The following is a 21,496-nucleotide window of genomic DNA, read 5'->3' on the forward strand; positions in this document are numbered from 1 at the left end:
CCCTGTGGCTGCGCTCTCCTTCGTGGCTCCGAAGCTTTCCCCCTCTGCCATCCGCAGTCTCTGCCCGCGAAGGGGCTTCCTAGTGTGTGGAAATCTTTCCTCCTTCACAGCTCCCTCCCACTGGTGCAGGTCCCGTCCCTATTCTTTTGTCTCTGTTATTTCTTTTTTCTTTTGCCCTACCCAAGTACGGGTGGAGTTTCTTGCCTTTTGGGAGGTCTGACGTTTTCTGCCAGCGTTCAGTGGGTGTTCTGTAGGAGCAGTTCCACGTGTAGATGTATTTCTACTGTATCTGTGGGAAAGAAGGTGATCTCCGCGTCTTATTCTTCCGCCATCTTCTGGGTATCCTGAACTTCTTACTTCCGCCTTTACTTTTAAAGTTCTAAATTGTATATTGGGAACTAAAAAATAATAGGCTAGTTTCAGCTGTGGTTCAAGAATTCTAATGAAGCTGTATGGCAATGACACTGGGACTGTGAAGTTTCCCCAAAAGGGCTTTCTAGATGACCACAAGTAAAAACTTTAAAAGTATTTCCAATAACACATAGGCAAGTTGAATGGCTTAATAATTTAAATGCCTGGAAAGCAGCTAAGATGTCTCGCCTTAGAGAATTTTAAAACATGGTATAAGTACCATTTCTGTCCTACAGAGAAACTTTTTAAAGCATGGACATAACTTTAAGGATACCGAGGAAACATCAATAGTTTTCATAAAGCTTCAATAAACACCCTAAGGCATAAGTGTTCAAAACAGCCTATTCGGGCTTCCCTGGTGGCGCAGTGGCTGAGAATCTGCCTGCCAATGCAGGGGACACGGGTTCGAGCTCTGGTCTGGGAAGATCCCACATGCCACGGAGCAACTAGGCCCGTGAGCCACAACTACTGAGCCTGCGCGTCTGGAGCCTGTGCTCTGCAACAAGAGAGGCCGCGATAGTGAGAGGCCCGTGCATCATGATGAAGAGTGGCCCCCACTTGCCGCAAGTAGAGAAAGCCCTCGCACAGAAACGAAGACCCAACATAGCCAAAAAATAAAATAAAATCAATTAACTAAAAAACAAAAACAAAAACAAAAACAGCCTATTCACTAATATGTCACTGCATTATACTTTTAGAGGTATAAGTATGCTATGCTTGCAGTGAGAGGACATTTAATTTATGCCTAAGTGGCAAGTTCATCTTCCATTTACACAGGATGCACCAATAACACTTAGGATAGTGAATAGTTCAAGTACTACATTTCCAACATGTCTTGTCTTTTGCTTTTTGATTACTCAGCACTGGGACTCTACTGCCTGTAGTTTTTCAGAATATTTTGAAAGAGACTAGGACTACCCTGAATATAGACTTCAAGCAATATTGAACCCTTCTGAAAGAGCTGTCTAGATACTTTAATAATGACGTTTAGAGAAGGGAATAAAGACAAAACTTGCAGTAACTGAGTTTCTTTCAAAAGAAGAAAAATAATGTTGAACCTGGCATGTAAGCTAAAATGTTTTGTAATTAATGTCAAAATTTGCCAGGATTGTTAATACATATTTTGGTAAGAAAAAAACACTATATTGGCAAGGTTAATTATTTGTGTGTAATATATTGTATATTAATGAAACAGAAGAATTCACCGGTAATGGAAGAAAACCCACAGCAAGGGAAGCATCCAAAGAAGGGCAATCAAAAAGTTAAGTAAGTTTACTAGCTTTAGAATACACAACACACCTTAATTATAGAACTATTTCATTTTTAAAACTACAGTTTTTTAATGTACTTCTAATAACAACCCCATCTAAGGAGCCATGGAGGCTTATGAGGAAGACCTAGCCACTAAGATCCTGTGTTTCTAGTGTAGGGGTGAATTAATGCTGCTATAAGAAGAAACTGAATCACCTCAGCATCAACAAACAGACTTTTTCTTTTACACAGTAACACATAATTTGATGACATTATTTCTCTTCATTAGTTCAAAATTAGGCAGGAAAGGAACTACATCAGACCCAGAAACACAATGATTTGGCAAGCCACAGTCACTCAGCTCATGGATTTGTGATAATCTGCAGAAAATTTGCTTGACTCTAGTACTCCATTTTTTCACATCTGTAAAGGAGTTCGATACAACTTTTTTTTTAAAATCAACTTTAAACTGCAAACAGGCAAAGAGATCACGAACTGCTGGGGGGGCTGTAAAGGTCTGGGGGAAAGTTGTGTTCCTCCTGTAGGGGCCAATTAAGTAATACTTCCTTGGTCTTCTTTCGAAGTAGCCACTTGTTTTCTCCTGAAGATAACTGGCTAAAATTTCCTCTCTTCTTTCCTGGCAAGACCCAGTCAGCTGTGTTAAAGCGAAACCAGGAAGTGGCCGAGAGGCTTGTAAGCTTTTGTTTGCAAGCTCTGTCCTTGGTAAGAGGCACTTCCTTGGAACATCCCTCTTTGCATGAGGGAGTAATGAGCCACTCTGACAAGGGACTGTTGTTTATGATTTAGAAGGAATCAGCAATTCTAGAAGAAGCCATTGCCTTTGGTGCCTTAGCTTGTTCTGTTGCCTCTTTTCTGAATGGACAGGGCCACATATTCAGGGAATCTTTATGTTTCCCAGGTTCAGGTTTTGGTTCCACAGGCATACCATTTTCATCCTTTCCTTCTTTCTTCAGAAGCCATTTACACAGAGCTTCCTTCTGACAAGTTTCATCACACATGCACTCTGCAAAGCTTATACAGGGCTCATTGGCTTTGCAGACCTCCTCTACTTTATATGGGTCTTGATGGTTCTGAACAAGCCAATCCTCAGTAATCACACTGGGAGCGGACATGGGTTTCTTGGACTTCAAGTGGTTATTCAGGCACTTCAGACTGACCAGATTTTCAGTCTCCACACCTTTGGGCAATTGGTACAGGAATCAGGCTTGACAAGCCATTCATACACACTGTAGGACTCCTGGGAACGCCTGGAACAAGAGCTTAAACTTCTCACTGGTTTCACATCTGCCATTCCCAGACTTCTCAAGCTTATGGGATTCCTGGGGAGTCACCAGCCAATCAGAAAGGTCCATCTCATCTTGATCAAGAAGCCCTAGATCTCCAACCTTTTCAATTTCAATGGAGTAAGAACTGGTAGTAGAATAGCTGTTACACTTTTAGCAACTTGGTTTTTCAGAAACTTCTTGTTGCCGACTCTTGTGGAGCCAGTTTTTCAAGCCCTTTAGGTTGCCCCAGACATTATTGAAGAAATTGCAGGCTCTGGCAGAAGTCTGACTATTCTCCAAGGTCTGCTTTTTGGGTGATCCAGTCCTGGAGATTGGTGCTGTGTATGTAAGGAGCCTGGTGACCATTGGCAGGTTTGCTACCAAGGAGCCATTCACTGAGAATGACAGCTGTGGTGCTGGATACTGACTTCTGCTCTGACAATGGTATATAGCCTCTTTTCTCCAGGAAAGACCCAATATTTGATGAACTAGCATGAGCCATAAAGTGCTCAGGAATTTCAATGGTCTTGAGAGACCCAAATATGGTGATGGCCTGGTGCAGGGCAGTTATGTTGGCTTCAAAGAGTAGGACAGTGGAATCTTTAGGTTTGAGGGTCAAACTGCCCAGTCTGTCCAGGCACACGGAGACTTGATTGCGATCTAGCAATCTTTGTTTTGGGTGCAATCCAGTTGATGAATAAGACAACTGAACTGGCCCAGTAACCAGTTAAGCTGCTGGGTCTGCTGCTGAAGTGCCTTCTCTTTAAGCTCATAGATGAGATCTATCTGTTCATATACCCACACCTCACAGCTTTGAAGGCATTCCAGGTGACGACTTATGCAGCTGTGAATCTGGACTTTGACCTCTCACAAGTTATCTTTAATTTGCTGTTCAACCCAGAGAACTCCACCAATAGCAAGCTCCAAGTCCCTCTGTGCATCACAACACCTCAAAAGGGGTTCTCTATTACTGGAGCAACCTCTCTGGACCTGTGAGGTACTCATTCTTCTCCCTGTTCCATCTAACGCCAAGTAAGGCATTTCTAGTTCAAAAGCAACAGTGACTCATGCAACTTTCCAGGTTTCCCAACACTTCCTAGAAGCACAGTCACCCTAAGAAACCTGGGTCCCATCCTCCCTGGAAGCCACAGCCTACCATTCACTCTCCACTTCAGAGCAGGCAAGGGCACCACTCAGTACACATGCACACGGCTCTGGCTGCAGGGCCCATTCTTGGCCCAGCAAGGCAAGCCCACCCGCGGGCTCCTGCTGTGGTGCTGGGCTGCCGGAGATAACTCGCAGGCCAGGTCCCTGCCATGCCAGCTTCCTGGCAAGCAGGAGGTTGCTTTATCCAGGACTGGGGTAAGGAAGGTCCCTGAGCCTGCAGGCTGTGCCCCGCCCCTCCCATGCATCTGGCAGTGGCCCATGGGCAGAATTAGGATATTTTTATATTTCCCTTTTGATTTCTTCTCTGACCCATTGGTTCTTCAGAAGTGTCATTTAGTCTTCACATATGTGTAGATTTTCCACATTTCCTCCTGTTGATTTCTAGTTTTATATCATTGTGGTCAGAAAGGACTGTTGGTATGAGTTCCTTCTTCTTAAATTTGCTAAGACTTGTTTTGAATCCTATCACATGACCTATCCTGGAAAGTGTTCCATGTGCACTTGAGAAGAGTGTGTATTTTGATGCTGTTTTATGGAATAGTCTACATAGGTCTAAGTCCATTTTGTCTAAATTTATGGTTCAATTCCAACATTTCTTTGTAGATTTTCTGAGTGGAGGATCTATCAGTTGTTGATACTGGGTTATGAAGTCCCCTAGTACTATTGTATTGCTGTCTATTTCTTCCTTTAGACCTGTTAGTGTTTGTTTAACATAATTAGGTGTTCTGATGTTGGGTGCATATATATTTATGATTGTTATGTCATCTTGATATATTGCCCCTTTATCATTATATAATTACCTTGTCTATTGTTACCATTTTTGGCTTAAAGTCCATTTTGTTTGATATGAGTATCTGCATTTTCTTTTTGTTTACACTTCCATGGAATATATCCTTTTATTACAGTAAGTCCCCTATGTATGAACCTTCAAGTTGTGAACTTTCAAAGATGCATACATGCCTTTGCATGTCAAATCACGTAAGTTAGTTAACGTGTCTGGCATACACTGTCACATGTGTGCATTCTCTACAAGTAGTTGTGCTTTTGTGTACTTTACTGTTCAGTACTGTATAGAGTATGGTAGTATAGTGTCTTTATTTCAAGCCCAGGATGTCTGGAAGCAAGTGTAAAAGCAGCGGTGATGTAGCTGATACTAAGGAGCACCAAACGATAATGATGGAAACAAAAGTGAAAATAGTTGAGAGAGTGGAGCGAGGCAAAAAGATAGTAGATGTCGCTTGTTTTTATAACATGAATCATTCAACCATCGGCACGATTCTAAAGAACAAGGACAAGATCATGGAACATGTGAAGTCTGCTGTGCCAATAATGTTGACAATAATATTGATGAAGTGTACAAAAGTGATGGAGGAAATGGAGAAACTTCTCAGTGTGTGGATGCAGGATCAGCATCAGCATTGAGTCCTGCTCAGCTTAATGCTGATTCAAGAGAAAGCTAAAAGCCTTTATGAAGACTTGAAGAATAAACACAGTGAAGAATCAGAAGGTGCATCTTTTAATGCCAGCCATGGCTGGTTTCATTGGTTCAAGGCTAGAGCCAACCTTCACAACGTAAAAGTAAGTGGCGAGGCAGTGAGTGCAGATATGGTAGCTGCCCAGGAATTTCCTAAAATCCTTCGAGAAATTATTGATGAAGGCACATATTTACCCAAGAAGGTTTTTAATGTGGATGAGACAGTACTGTACTGGAAGAGGATGCCAGACCAAAGTTACATCAGTAAGGAGGAAAAGTTTTTGTAAGGCTATAAAGCAGCAAAGGATAGGCTAACTCTGTTGTTTTGTGGCAATTCTTCCAGTTATATAAAGCTAAAGCCTCTCTTAGTTAATCATTCAGAAAACCCAAGAGCCCTTGAAAACATAGCCAAGGGCTCTCTTCCTGTCATTTGGAAGAGTAACCCCAAGGTCTGGGTTACACAGGTCATTTTCCAGGACTGGTTTTTCCACCACTTTATTCTGGAGGTAGAGAAATATTGCTTGGAGAAGAATGTCCCATTCAAAATTCTTTTGCTGCTCAACAATGCTCTGGGCCACCCCCCATTCATGGACGACTTTCATCCCAACATCAAAGTAGTGCATCAGCCACCAAATACTACATCGCTTATCCAACCTATGGACCAGGGAGTTATAGCGACTTTCAAGAAATATCATTTACATCACACTTTTCCTCAGGCAGTAAAGGCGAGTGACGAATCAGGAACAACTTTGTCACAATTTTGGAAGGACTATAACATCTACAAGGCCATAAAAACTTTGACTTCGCTTGGCACAAGGTTACGGCTGTCACCATGAATGGGGTTTGGAAGAATCTTTACCCACAGTTTGTTCATGATTTTCGTGGATTTGAGATGGTGGATGAGGAGTCCAAAGAGATTTTCATCAACTTAGTGACCCTCAGTGAGAAGCTAGAGCTAGATCTGCAAGAGGACAACTTCATTGAACTCCTTGTTGTGCAACATGAGGAGCTTACTACTGAAGACCTGATGGAATTGGAGGCCCAGAGATAGGATGAATAGGGACAAGAAGAAGAAGTAACTGAAGATCCAAAGAGATTCACGACGCAGGAAATGGCAAGGGGATTTTCTTTATTTGAGGAGGCACTGTTAGTTTCTGAGGCACAAGACCCGAATGTAGAATGGTACACGAAGGTTGCAGCAGCTGTTCAGAATGCAATCCAGTGCTACTGTGTCATCTATGATAAGAAAAAAAGAGTTACTACCCAGACATCACTGGATCATTTTTTCAAGAGGGTAGATAGAGTTGAATCCAGCAAGGAACCAGAACCTGTGCCATCAATGTCAGGCCTGAGTGAAATTGCAGCTTGCCCTCCGTCTCATGTTGCTGACAGTCCTTCAGCTCTACCATCTCCCAACTCTTCTCCCTCCTCCAGTAAGTAACTATTCTTGCCTGTTCACTCAATGCCAGCCCCTGTATGCCAGCTGTTATACTGTACTACTGTACTTTTCAAGGTACTGTACTGTAAGATTAAAAATGTTTTCTTTATTTTTTGTGTTTGTTTTTTATGTATTATTTGTGTGAAAAGTATTATAAACCTATTACAATACAGTACTATATAGCTGATTGTGTTAGTTGGGTACCTAGGCTAACTTTGTTGGACTTATGAACAAATTGGACTTATGAACGCACTCTCAGAACGGAACTCATTTGTATGTAGGGGACTTACTATACTTCACTTTGAGTCTATGTATGTCTTTAGAACTGAAAGGTGTCTCTTGTGGGCAAAATTTAATTGGGTCCTGTTTTTCTTATCCATCTAGCCATTCTGTGTCTTTTGATTATTAATTCAATCCACTTACATTTAGAGTGATTTTTGATATGTCAGGACTTACTTCTGCCCACTGATTGTTTTCTGGGCTTTTTAAGTTTTCACTTTTTCCCATCTCTGCCTACCTTTGTCTTTAGTTGTAGAGTGGTGTAATTAAAAGTGGACTTGAAGGAAACATTAAGCTACAATGCTTAGCAAACTGACATAGGCCTCATCTCTACAGTATATTTTGCTGTTAAATGGCTTGCCACAGCAGCATCAACAGCATTTTTCTTCATATTATGCCAAATTCAGAGCAGTAATGTGTATTAGAAATCAGACCCCGTATTTTACTTTGCTGTTTTAGAAGATAGCTGAATCTTCTGCCTTGGGCCTACCTCAGTGTAAGATTCAGATAAGATTAACTCTCTGATTGGCTTCTCTATATATTTTATACTGTTGACCTCTTCTTTAAAATCTTTACTTAGCTTTTGAGTAATCACTCTTATGACTCACCTACTCTCAGTATTTTTGTAGGTCTTTCTTCTCCATCCACATGTAAAAGTTGTTTTTCTCCAGGGTACTGTTCTTGACCTTATTCTTTTATCTTCACAATATGAGTGTTTTAATTCACACTCACAGTTTCCACTATAAGTTACATACTAATAGATCCCAAATTTATATACAGGCATACCTCAGAAATACTTTGGGTTCAATTCCAGACCACCACAATAAAGCAAATATTGCAATAAAATGAGTCACATGATTTTTTTTGGTTTCCCAATGCATATAAAAGTTGTATACAATAATGTAGTCTAAGTGTGCAATTAAATATACTTTATTGCTAAAAAAATACCAACAACCACCTGAGCCATCAGTGAGTCAAAGTAATAATATCAAAGGTCACTGATCACAGATCACCATAACAAATATAATAATAATGAAGAAGTTTGAAATATTGTGAGAATTACTAAAATGTGACACAAAGACATGAAGTGAGTAAATGCTGTTGGGAGAATGGTATCGATAGATTTGCTCAAAGCAGGTTTGCCACAAATGCCATGCTGCATTGTAAAAAATGCAATATCTGTGAAGTGAAATAAAGCAAAGCATAATAAAATGAGGTATGCCTGTATCTTGATCAGGTCTCCTGCGTGAAGTTAATTCAGTCAACTGCAAACCTAACTTTTTAATCTAAAAATTCATTAGGCTTTTTAAATTTAGTGTATCTAATGCTGAACTCATATTCTCTTTCAAAACTACTCATCCTCTTAAACGCCTTTTCTTAGGTAATGGGGTTATCACCTACCAAATTACCAAAAGGAATCAGAAATCTGGGAGTCATAACCATCGCATCTGTAGTTTTTCTTCTCAAACTTCACATTTAATTGGTCATAAGAGCTAAGAATCTACTACTCAAGATATATATATATAGACAGAGAGAGAGATACATAGATATATAGATATAGATATCTATCTCTTTTTTTAAAACCTCCCCATTGACACTTTTTTACTCCTTTAAGTTAGGTTCTCTGTATTTCTTGCCTGGATGATTGCAGTAGTCATCTAATTATTCTGGATCTAAACTCTCTGCAACTTTCCCATACTCTTTAATCTTTCCTTCATACTGATTCCAGAGTGATGTATCTAAAATAAAAATCTGATTTATTCTCATGCTTCAGTGAATCATTTCCTACAGAATAAAAATTGAATTTTTTAATCATAGTCATTGCTCCATCCATGCCACAGTATTTATAGTTCCCCAGAATTCACCATACAGTTTCAAGCCACAATGATTTGTGAATAGTTGCCTCTATGAGTATTCATTCATACTCTTCTATATGCCTATCTGCCTGCATGATTTTGTACCCATCCTTCAAAATCTATTTGGCATAACTTCTTTTGTGAAATCTTGACTGCCTTCAGTGAGTCTCTACTTTCAAGTACACCTTTGACTTGACTTTAAAGAATATTTTGAATTTGAAGTTGAAAAAAGACAAATTTTAGAGATATCTTGAATGAAGCATGGTGGAAATTAGTTAATACAACACTGTACTAAGACTTAAGAAATCCATTCTTAGTTCTAGGTCTGCCAGAGAATATATATATATATATATATAACTTAAGTCATTTAATATCTGACTCACTTTTCCTATCTGAAAAAATATTAATGTTGAATTAAATGGCCTTTAAAGGCTCTTGCAATTGTAGCATTATTGATTTTGTAGGTCCTGTTGGAAACGGGGAGTAGGTAACTTAAGTTGAATCTGTAGAGAACTACAGGGATCTGAAGAAGTTTCAACTTTAGTGTTTAGCTGAGTACTGGTCAGCAAAAGAGAGAGAGAAAACTATGCAAGATTATGGAAAGAACTACCTAAAAAGATAGAATAGTGATTGTAGTTTACATGGTTCATGGAAGTGTTCATTCTGTCACCAGCTAGAGTGAGATTCCTTGTGATATACAAGACAATCTTTAGAAAAATCAGTCATGGTGAAAATTAATGACAGACTAAATGCTGCTCTAGTCCTTCCTAACAAATTAAATTTAAGACCTGAAAATATAACTCTTTCCAAGTAACATAAAAGCATTATTGAATAAAGATGAAGATTATTTACAAAGAGAGTGACGTTAGCATCATGGAAGCAGGAGACACTCTTTTTTCTCTCCCCATCAATCTACAACCAACAAAAGTGTCTCTGCCTAACACACAAGTATTCTGGGGAATTCCCCATATCTGTACATCTAAAAGTGGATGTACTGGAACACATAGAGGAGGTGGAACAAAGGGAGATAGCAGAGATGGCACCTGTGATGGTGGACCCCTGGCTGTGATAGCTGAGCCCACAGCCCTAGAGAACACAGTAGCAGCAGGAGATAGACAGAGTGACACACACAACTCCAGCCTCCCAGCTTCAGCATCACCTGTGGCCACAAGGAACTGGGCAGCAGCAGCAGTTGGGCCTGCAATCTGTCTATCTAACTAAAGAGGTGCCCATGACTCTGCTCTCCTATTCCCATCGTAGCAGTGGCACCCATGAACCTGACAATACAAGATATGGCAAAGATACCCATGATTCCGGCTCCCCCTCAATCATCTCTCTCCCCCTGCAGCTGTGGAGTTGTGACACAGGAGATCCTAGATGCAGGGCACTGGCCATCCTTGTGCCCAAGGCAGCAAAGCTAGCAACAACAGCAGTGACACTGGCAAAAAGTCACCAGCAACCTTAGAGGCCCAAGCAGTAAAGAGACCACCAGACAACACCTCTGGTGCTAGAGGATCCACTTTCTAGGGGGAGATCAAGGTGATAGAGTAGGATGACGCTGAACTCACTCTCTCCAAAAACACATCAGAAATACATCTACATGTGGAGCAACTCTTGGTGAAAACAAGCTGGAGGCTGGCAGAAAGGCTATTCTATAACCAGGACTGTAAAGAAAGATACACAAAGAGTCAGGTAGGAAAGGAGAAGTGATCAGGTCAGGACCTGTGCCCATAGCAGGGAACACAGAAGAGGAGGGGGATATCCCAGGCTTGGGAGTCCTCACTGGGGAGTGAAAGGTTTGAGACACATAATGGGCACCCCAGCCCTGGGGTCCAACACTGGGAAGACCAGTCCCCTTAGCTGGTTTGCAAACCAGTGGGGCTTACTAGAGGGCTGTAAGGAACTGAGAGTCTGCTCATGAACAGAACATGCACAGGCCTGCTTATTCCCAGGAATGAGTAAGAGGAAGCAGACTGAAAATGGCCTGGGGCTCTGGCTGGTTTCACAGGACCAGCCCAGCACGCACCCTAACCCACATTGAGTGTCTGCTCTAGTCCCTCTTGCTCCAGTTCAACTCTCTACTAGAGCAAAGGCTGCCATTGTTAAGAAGATTTTACACTGTGGGGAACAGAGCTAGCTCAGACCTGGCCCTGCCTCTGAACAGGGCAATGGTGGACATTGCCAGTGAACATTCAGAGTCAGCAGATTGGGAGCTACCTGAGGCTCTGATTGGCCTGTTGAGACCATCCCAGCATCCTGGCCTGCACTGAGCACGTCCTCCAGTTCCTCTTCCTCTGGCTCTGCTCTCTGCTGGGGTGAATGTGCCATTGCTTGGGGAGGGGGTACATACACTTGGAGGAAACAGAGCAAGCTCAGACCTGGCCCTGCCTCTAAATGGAGTAAGGGCAGCTGTTGACAGTGAATACACAGAGGCAGAAGATTGTAAACTACCTAGGGCACTGAATGGCTTGCTGGGACTATCCCAGCCTGCACCCCAGCCCACAACAGGTGTGTACTCGAGCCCCTATTGCTCCAGCACTACTGTCCACTAGGGAAGAAGTGCCCTTGCCAGGGGGAGAGCGCACACTTAGAAGGAATAGAACCAGCTCAGAACTAAACCTCATGACTTCTGATCCAACACTTTGGGGCCAGACTCCACCCCTGATAGGGCAGTGACAACCATTTCGCAGAGGAGAAGTCCTAGCTCACACATGGCTCTGGTTTTAACCCTTCCATCACCAGCGCTACCTCCTACCAAGGTGGTAGCTGCCAGCACACCTCAAGGAACGATGTGACCCATGCTCACTTTAGATCCAGCTCTCCCAACACAGGCACTGGACACATGCAGACTTCATAGGGACACTCCCACTCAAAGACAGCCCTTCAAGACTGAGATAGGTAACTGTTTAATTTCATAAAGATAGAGAAAGTTAAACACAATGAGAAGATGAGATTTTGTTTCAAATGAAAGAACAAGGGGGAGTTCCCTGGTGGTCTAGTGGTTAGGATTTGGCACTTTCAGTGCCATGGCCCAGGTTCAATCCCTGATCAGGAAAGTGAGATGCCACAAGCCATGCAATGTGAGAAGGAAAAAAAAAACCAAGGAAAAAAACCACTAACAAAACAGAGGTAAATAATTTACTTGAGGGCTTCCCTGGTTGCGCAATGGTTAAGAATCTGCCTGCCAGTGCAGGGGACACAGGTTCAAGCCCTGGTCCAGGAAGATCCCACATGCCACGGAGCAACTAAGTCCATGTGCCACAACTACTGAACCTGCGCTTTAGAGCCCATGAGCCACAACTACTGAGCCCATGTGCCACAACAACTGAAGCCCACATTCCTAGAACCTGTGCTCCACAACAAGAGAAGCCACCGCAATGAGAAGCCTGCACACTGCAACAAAAGAGTAGCCCCCACTCACTGCAACTAGAGAAAGCCCGTGCACAGCAATGAAGACCCAACGCAGCCAAAAATAAATAAATAAATAAATTTATTTAAAAAAATAATAATTTACCTGATAAAGAGTTCAAAGCATTAGTAGTACATATGCTAACTGAACTTGGGGAAAAAAATAGATGAACTAAATGAGAATTTTAAGAAGAATCTAGAAAATATAAAAGGAACCAGTCAGAAATGAAGAATACAATAGCTGAAATGAAAAACACACTACAAGGAATTAGCAGACTAGGTGACACACAAAAATATATTAACAATCTGGAAGGTACAATAATGGAAATAACCCAACCAGAACAGAAAAAGAAAAACAAATTTCTAAAAATGAGGAAAATTTAAAGGACCTCTAAGACTACACCAAGCATACCAACATTCACATAGGGGTCCCAGAAGGAGAGAGAGAGAAAGAGGTAGAAAATGTATTTGATGAAGTTATGGCTGAAAACTCCCTGAAGCTGAAGGAGGAAACAGATTTTCAGGTACAGGAATTACAGAGATTTCCAAACAAGATAAACCCAGAAAAAGCCACAGAGACTTCATGCTTTGTGTAGTTACAGTATGCATGAATTTCAAGCTTAGTTAAATTAATACAGCCCTAATAAAAGGAATTAGGAAAAGAAGAAGAACAACAAAAACGAAAGCCAAAGTCAGCAGAAGTAAGGAAATAATAAAGATCAGAGAGAAAATAAAGACCAAATAAAGGACCACAAATAACAGATGTTGGCAAGGATGTGGAGAAAAAGGAACCCTAGTACCATGATGGTGGGAATATAAACTGGAGTACCCATTAGATAAGACAGTATGGAGTTTCCTCGAAAAAACTAAAAATAGAATTACCATATGGTCCAGCAATTCCACTCCTAGGTATTTACCTGAAGAAAACAAAAACAGTAATTTGAAAAGATACATGCACCCCAATGTTCATAGCAACAATGTTCCTAATAGCAGAGATATGAAAGCAACCTAAGTGTCCATCAACAGATGACTGAATAAGGAAGCTGTGGTTTATATCATATATATACATATATGACCCAGCCATAAAAAAAGAATGAAATTCTGCCATTTGAAACAACATGGATGGACCTGGAGTGTATTACGCTTAGTGAAATAAATCAGACAAAGGCAATTACTGTATGTTATCACTTATATGTGAAATCTTAAAAATAAAACAAGCTACTACATAAGAACAGAAACTCCCAGACATTGAGAACAAACTTGTGGTTCACAATGGGAAAAGGTATAGGAGAGGGACAAGATAGATGTAGGGGATTAAGAGGTACAAACTATTACATATAAAAGAAATAAGAAGAGGGAGTCAGATAAAGATAGTGAAATGGGAGGACATGGAGCTCACCTTGCCCCCCATAAACACATCAAAAATACATCTACATGTGGAACAATTATCATGGGAAAAGAAAAAAAGATGAAAATGACAGAACTCTTATACACCCAAAGCTGCAAGAAAGATTTCCATGTAACTGGGTAGGATGGAAAGAAGACATAGGGTTGGTTCTTCTGCCCTTGGGAAGGATCTGAAAGGAAGAGAAAGTACACATGGGCAGACCATTAGGGACTGAGTAGGTTGAGCCAAAGACTGCATGCCCCCGTCCTTTGGTGCTATGCAAAGGAGACAAGAACCTTGGCTGCTAGAAGAAGTGCTTAGACAGATATAAGTGAGGGAGAAGGATAGACTCCACTTGCAAATAGAATGTGAGCACTGGCCTGACAATAAATAGGGTGTAGAAAACTTTGTACTAGTGGTTGACATCTCACCTCACTCCCCAGTCTAAGAGGGGTGAACACCCTGGGGCTGCTGTTTCCACACTGAAGCTTGGCATGGGAGCTGGGCTACCCAGGCCCTGGAAAAATGACTTGGTCTAGCTACACATAGGCCAGAGACCTGGTGTGTGGTCAAGTGGATCAGTGCTGACCATTGTTGGCACTTACTCAAGTGGTGCCTCAGGAAACTCTGTGATTTCCACACCTTGCTCACTGCTCCCATTTGAGAAAGAGCTCTGATCCCACCCACTCTAAGCCACAGATTGGTACTGGATCTGGGGAAGACAGGTCCTGGGAAAAGGTGGGATCTAGGGACAGAGAGGAGGATGGGGTCCTGAGGTGCTGTGCAGGTGGGGTGACAGCAAGCAATGTTGGCACTGACTCAATCAGCACCACAGAAGAAGCTCAGATCTCAGACAGCAGTGCAGCCAATTCAGTTCCTGCTACCAAAATGCCCTGAACCCAAGCCCCAGCCTAGCAAATGCTCCAGCTCCACCCAATCCATGCCACAGCATTGCACCATACCTGGGATGCCCAGAACAGGGGGAGGGACACAACATTGGGCTGCATCTGAGTGGAGACATGGAGACCTACACAGGCAATGCATCAGATCTCTGTGAGCACACGAGCCTCACTTAACATCAGCACTCCCCTCTTTGGAGCAGCACATGCACTCAGAGGAAACAGAACCTGCTCAATCCCGACCCTCAGGGCTTCTGCTATAGCAACTGTGGAGCGGACCCCACCCCCACTGAGAGGATAGAAACAGCCATGGAGCAAAGAGGAAGTCCTGCCTCATACCCTGCACAGACTTTAGATCCTCCAACACCAGCCACACTCCCTATCAAGGTGATAGTGTTCAGCACATCCTGAGGAAAGACATGGCTAGCGTCCACATCAAAACCAGCCTTCACACAAAGATATTGGACACATGCAGTCTACACAGGGACACTCGCACATGAAAACACGCCTTCAAGACCACAATAGATAACTGTTTCACCTAAATTCATTGAGGCAGAGAAAGTTTAGTAAAATAAAAAGGCAGAGGAACGACCCCCAATTAAAAGAGCAAGAGGAAAACCCTGAGAGACTAAATAAAGAAACAGAGATCATCAGTCTACCAGACATTGAGTTCCAGAAAGAGGTGATAAAAATGTTAACTGAATTAAGAAAGATTACCAATATAAACACAGATCATTGTAACAAGACACTATTAACTATAAACATGACCCAATCAAAAATAGATAATTCAATTTCCGAGATAAAAAGTAATCTACAAGCAATGAATAGCGGATCAAAAGACACAGAAGAATGAATAAGTGATCAGGAAGGCAGATAAAATGGAAATCACACAATCAAAAGAGCAGACAGAAAAACAAATGAAAAAAGCGTGAAAGCAAGATACAAGATCTACGGGATAATATAAAATGTTCCAGAAGGAGAAGAGAGAGAGAAGGGGATTAAAAATGTATTTGAAGAAATTATGGCTGAAAACTTCCCAAACCTAAGTCCTGAGGAAACAGATATTGAGGTACAGGAAGCACAGAGGGTCCCAAACAAAATGAAACCAAACAGACCCACACCAAGACATATTATAATTAAAATGGCAAAAAGGTGAAGATAAAGAGAATATTCTAAATGCAGCAAGAGAAGTGCAAAGAGTCATATACAAGGGAACCTCTATAAGGCTATCAGCTTATTTCTCTGCAGAAAAGTTGAAGAACAGAAGGGTGTGGCATGATATATTCAAAGTCCTGAAAGGGAAAACCCTGCAACCTAGGATATTCTACCCAGGAAGATTTTCATTTAGAATAGAAGGAGAGATAAACAATTTCTCAGACAAGCAAAAACTAAAAGAAGTCATCAATAATAAACCTTCCCTAAAAGAAATGTTGAAGGGTCTTCTCTAAATGGAAAACAAACTGGAATCTATAGAAAAGGGAAAATCCCAATAGGAAAGGCGAATATATAGTAAGGCTTGAAGATCACTTGAACAAGTCAGTACATAGATTAAAAAACAACAAAAAATTTGTAGGAGATATTATAACTACAAGAAACAGTAAAAGGATAAGCATGAAGATGTAAAATAGAACGTGAAAAACACAAAATGTAGGGGAGGGGTGTCAAAAGTGTGGATCATTTAGAATGTGTTTGAGATTAAGTGATTATTAGTTTAAAGCAAGTAGATATAGTTACAGGTCAACATACATAAACGCCATGGTAACCACAAACCAAAAACCTACAATAGATACACACAAACAAGAGAGAAAGGAACACAAGCATTCTATTCAAGAAAATCATCAAACCACATGGGAAGAAACTAAAAGAAGAAGAAAAGAACAGAGAAGAACTACAAAAACAAAACAAAACAGAAAACAAGTAACAAAATGGAAATACATTCATACCTGTCAGTAATCACCTTAAGTGTCAATGAACTAATGCTACATCAAAAGATATAGAGTGGATGATTGGATAATAAAACAAGACCTGCTAATTATGAGGCCTATAAGAGTTTTACTTCAGAGTGAAAAACACACACAGACTGAAAGTGAGGGGATGGAAAACGATATTTGATGCAAATGGAAATAAGAAAGTGGGGGTAGCAATATTCATATCAGACAAAATAGACTTTAAAACAAATGATATAGTGAAAGACAAAGAAGGACATTGTATAATGGTGAAGGGATCAATAAAAAAGAGGATGTTACACTCGTTAACATACACACACCCAATACAGGAGCACCTAAATACATAAATCAAATGCTGACAGACATAAAGGGAGAAACTGACAATAAGACAATAATAGTAGGAGATTTTCATAGCCCATTGATGGTATAGCAATGGACATATCATACAGGCAGAAAATCAGTAGGGCAACAGAGGTCCTAAGTGACACAACAGACCAGTTGGACTTAATTGCTATCTACAGGACACAACATCCAAAAAAAGCAGAATACACACTTTTCTCAAGTGCACATGGAACATTCTCCAGGGTAGAGAACATACTAGGTCACAAAACAAGCCTCAGCAAATTTAAGAGGAAAGAAATTATATCAAGCGTAATTTCCGAACACAACTGAATGAAACTAGAAATCAACTACAGAAAGAAAAATGGAAAAAGAACAAACACGTGGGGGCTAAAAAAATGTTTTGCTACAAAACCAATGTAAACAATGAAATCAAACAAGATATCAGAAAATACCTCAAGACAAACAAAAATGAAAACACATTATGAAACCTATGGGATGCAGCAAAAGCAGTTCCAAGAGGGAAGTTCTTAGGGACACAGGCTTTGCTCAAGATACAAGTAACATCTCAACTAAACAACCTAACCTACCACCTTTAAAAGAATTAGGAAGAGAAGAACAAACAAAGCCCAAGGTCAGCAGAAGGAAAGGCATAATAAAGATCAGAGAAGAAATAAAATAGAAACCAAAAAACAATAGAAAAATCAATGAACCTAAGAGCTTTTTTAAGAAACATAAGCAAAATTGACAAAACTTTAGCCAGGCTCACCAAGAAGAAAAGAGAGGTCCCAAAAAACAAAATAAGAAATGAAAGCAGAGAAATAACAACCGATACCACAGAGAAACAAAAGAATCATAAGAAAATATTATGAACAGTATGTGACAAGAAAATTGGACAACCTAGAGAAATGGACACATTTCTAGAAACATTCAGCCTGCCAAGACTGAGTCAGAAAGATACAGACAATTTGAACAGACTGATCACTAGAAGTGAAATAGAATCTGTAATAAAAATAAATTCCCTGGAAACAAAAGTCCATGACCAGACAGCTTCACTGTGGAATTCTACCAAACTTATAATGGAAGAACTCACACCTATCCTTCTCAAACTATTCCAAAAAAAATGAAGAGGAGGGAACACTCCTAAATGCATTCTACAAGGCCACCATTACCCTGAAAATGAAACCAGAGAAAGACACTGCAAAAAAAAAAAAAGAAAAAAAAGAAAGAAATTTACAAGTCAATATCTCTGAAGAATATAGATACAAAAATCCTCAACAAAATATTGGCAAACCCAAATCAACAATGTATACAAAGGATCATACACCATGGTCAAGTGGGATGTATCCCAGGGATGCAAGCATGGTTCAATATCCACAAATCGATCAATGTGATACATCACAGTAAGAAAAGGAAGGATAAAGATCACATGATCATCTTAATAGATGCAGAAAAAGGATTGGAGAAAATTAAACATCACTCACATTAAAAACTCTCTTCCCACTGGTTATAGAGGGAACATATCTCAACATAATAAAGGCCACATACAACAAGCCCACAGCCAACTCAATACTCAATGGTGAAAAGCTGAAAGCCTTCCTGCTGGATTCAGGGACACGGTACGTATGCCCACTCTCACTACTTCTATTTAACACAGTATTGGAAGTCTGAGCCACAGCAATCAAAAAAGAATAAGAAATAAAAATGGTCCAAATTGGAAGGCAATAGATAAAATTGTCAGTATTTGCAGGTAACATGATACTCTGTATAGAGAACCCTAAAGTTTCTACCCAAATATTTTAGAACTAATAAATGAATTGAGCAAGGGTGCAGTATATAAGATTAGTATAAAGAAAAATTTGCATTTATATACACGAATAATGAACTTTTTGAAAAGGAATTTTTTTTAAAAAATAGTTTTTAAATTACATCAAAAATATACCTAGGAATAAACTTACCCAAGGGGGTGAACATCCTCTACCCTGAAATCTATAAAACATTGACAAAAGAAACTGCAGAGGAGTCATCGAAATGAAAAAATATCCTGTATTCTTGGACTGGAAGAATCAGTATTACTTAAGTGGACATACTATCCAAAGAAATCTACAGATCTAATTCAATTCCTATCAAAATACCCAGGACATTTTTCACAGCACTAGAAAAAATATTCCTAAAATTTATATGGGACCACAACAGACCCCAAATTGCCAAAGAAATCCTGAGAAAAATAGAACAAAGTTGGCTCTATGTCTCCCAGACTTCATAATTTACTACAAAGCTACAATTATCAAAAGTGTGTGGTACCTGCACAAATACAGACACCTAAATGAATGGAACAGAAAAGGGAGCCCTGAAAACAGCACATACAGTTATATCAATTAATCTATGACAAAGGAAGCAAGAATATTCAATGGGGAAAAGACAGTCTTTTCAGCAAGTGGTATTGGAAAAACTACATAGCCACAGGTAGAAGAATGAAATTAGAACATTCTCTAATACCACACACAAAAATAAACTCAAAATGCATTAGAAATCTAAATGTAAGACTGGATACTATAAAACTCCTAGAGGAAAACAGGCAGAACACACTCTGACATAAATTGCAGCAATACATTTTTTGGATCTGTCTTCTAGAGTTGTGGAAATAAAAGCAAAATTAAACAAATGGGACCTAATTTAACTTAAAAGCATTTGCACAGCAGAGGAAACCATAAACAAAATGAAAAGCCAACCTATGGAATGGAAGCAAGTATTTGCAAATGATGTAATTGACAAGGAGTTAATATACAAAATATACAAACAGCTCATACAGATCAATATCAAAAAACGAAACAACCCAATCAAAAATTGGACAGAAGACCTGAATAGACATTTCTCCAAAGAAGACATACAGATAGCCAGCAGGCACATGAAAAGATACTCAACATCACTTATTATTAGAGAAATACAAATCAAAGCTCAGTGAGGTATAACCTAACATCAGTCAGAATGGTGCTCATCAAAACGTCTACAAATAATAAATGCTGGAGAGGATGTGGAGAAAGGGGAACCCTTGTATGCTGTTCGTGGGAATGTAAATTGATGCAGCCTCCATGGGAAAAAGTATGTATGGAGACTCCTTAAAAAACTAAAAATAGGACTACCATATGATCCAGCAACTCCACTCCTGTGTATACATCCAGAAAAAAGGAAAACACTAATTCGAAAATACACTTGCACACCAATGTTCATAGTAACACTATTTACAATGGCCAAGATATGGAAGCAACCCAAGTGCCCATCAACAGATGATAGGACTAAAAATATGTGGGTTTTATATATATATATATATATATATATATATATATATATATATATATATATATATATACTAATAATGTAATATTATTATATATTATATATTATATATACACTAATGTATATATTAGTGTGTGTGTATATATATATATATATATATATATATATAAGGAAATATCACTCATCTATGAAAAACACTGAACACTGAAATACTGCCATTTGCAAGAATGTGAATGGACCTAGAGAATATTATGCTTAGTGAAATAAGTCAGGTAATGACAAATACTATATGATATAACTTATATGTGGAATTTAAAAAATAATACAAATGAATATATATACAAAACAGAAACAGACTCACAGACATAGAAAACAATTTTGTGGTTACCAAAGGGGTAGGGAATAGTGGAGGGACAAATTAGGGATATGGTATTAACAGATACAAACTACTATAAATAAAATAGATAAGCACCAACCTGTATTGGAAAAGAATTTGGAAAAGAATAGATACATGTACGTGTATAACTGAATCACTTTGTTTTATACCTGAAACTAACACAACATTGTTAATCAACTATAATATAAAATAAATTTTTTTAAATAGATAAGCACCAGGGATTTAATGTATAGCACACAGAACTATACCCATTATGTTTTAATAACCTATAATGGAATATAATCTGCAAAAATACTGAATCACTATGCTGTACACTTGAAACAAACAGAATATTGTAAGTCAACTCTAATTAAATTTAAAAATCCAAAAATTAAAAAAAATTAGAAATTCCCAGATAAGTCAAAACTTGGGTTTGGGGCATTGTTCATTACTCGTAGACCTAACATACACAATTCTATATGGAGGCAATGAGGTTAGAATGAAAGGATAATATAGAGTAACTAAAATCAAATGATGAAATAAAGAAAAACAGTAAAGGTAGATACAATGGTACATATAAAAGCCAGTAGTATTTTATTTTTAGTTTGTAACTTCTCTTTTTGTTCCTATATAATGTAAAAAACAAACACATAAAACAATAATTATAAAACTATATTAATGT

The 21,496-nt window shown here is 39.4% G+C and overlaps 1 pseudogene across 1 annotated transcript; it reads right to left on the reverse strand.

Annotated features, from left to right (window-relative positions):
- Nucleotides 1-365: 365 nt before the first annotated feature.
- LOC309651854 (nuclear receptor coactivator 4 pseudogene) lies at nucleotides 366-12,393 on the reverse strand (annotated as a pseudogene). Its single transcript, XR_014268759.1, has 2 exons — nucleotides 1,075-12,393; nucleotides 366-752 (listed from the first exon to the last, which is right to left on the reverse strand). The product of XR_014268759.1 is annotated as a nuclear receptor coactivator 4 pseudogene (transcript).
- Nucleotides 12,394-21,496: the final 9,103 nt, after the last annotated feature.

Source organism: Balaenoptera physalus (assembly GCF_965194825.1).
Source record: "Balaenoptera physalus genome assembly, chromosome: X".
NCBI lineage: Eukaryota > Metazoa > Chordata > Mammalia > Artiodactyla > Balaenopteridae > Balaenoptera > Balaenoptera physalus.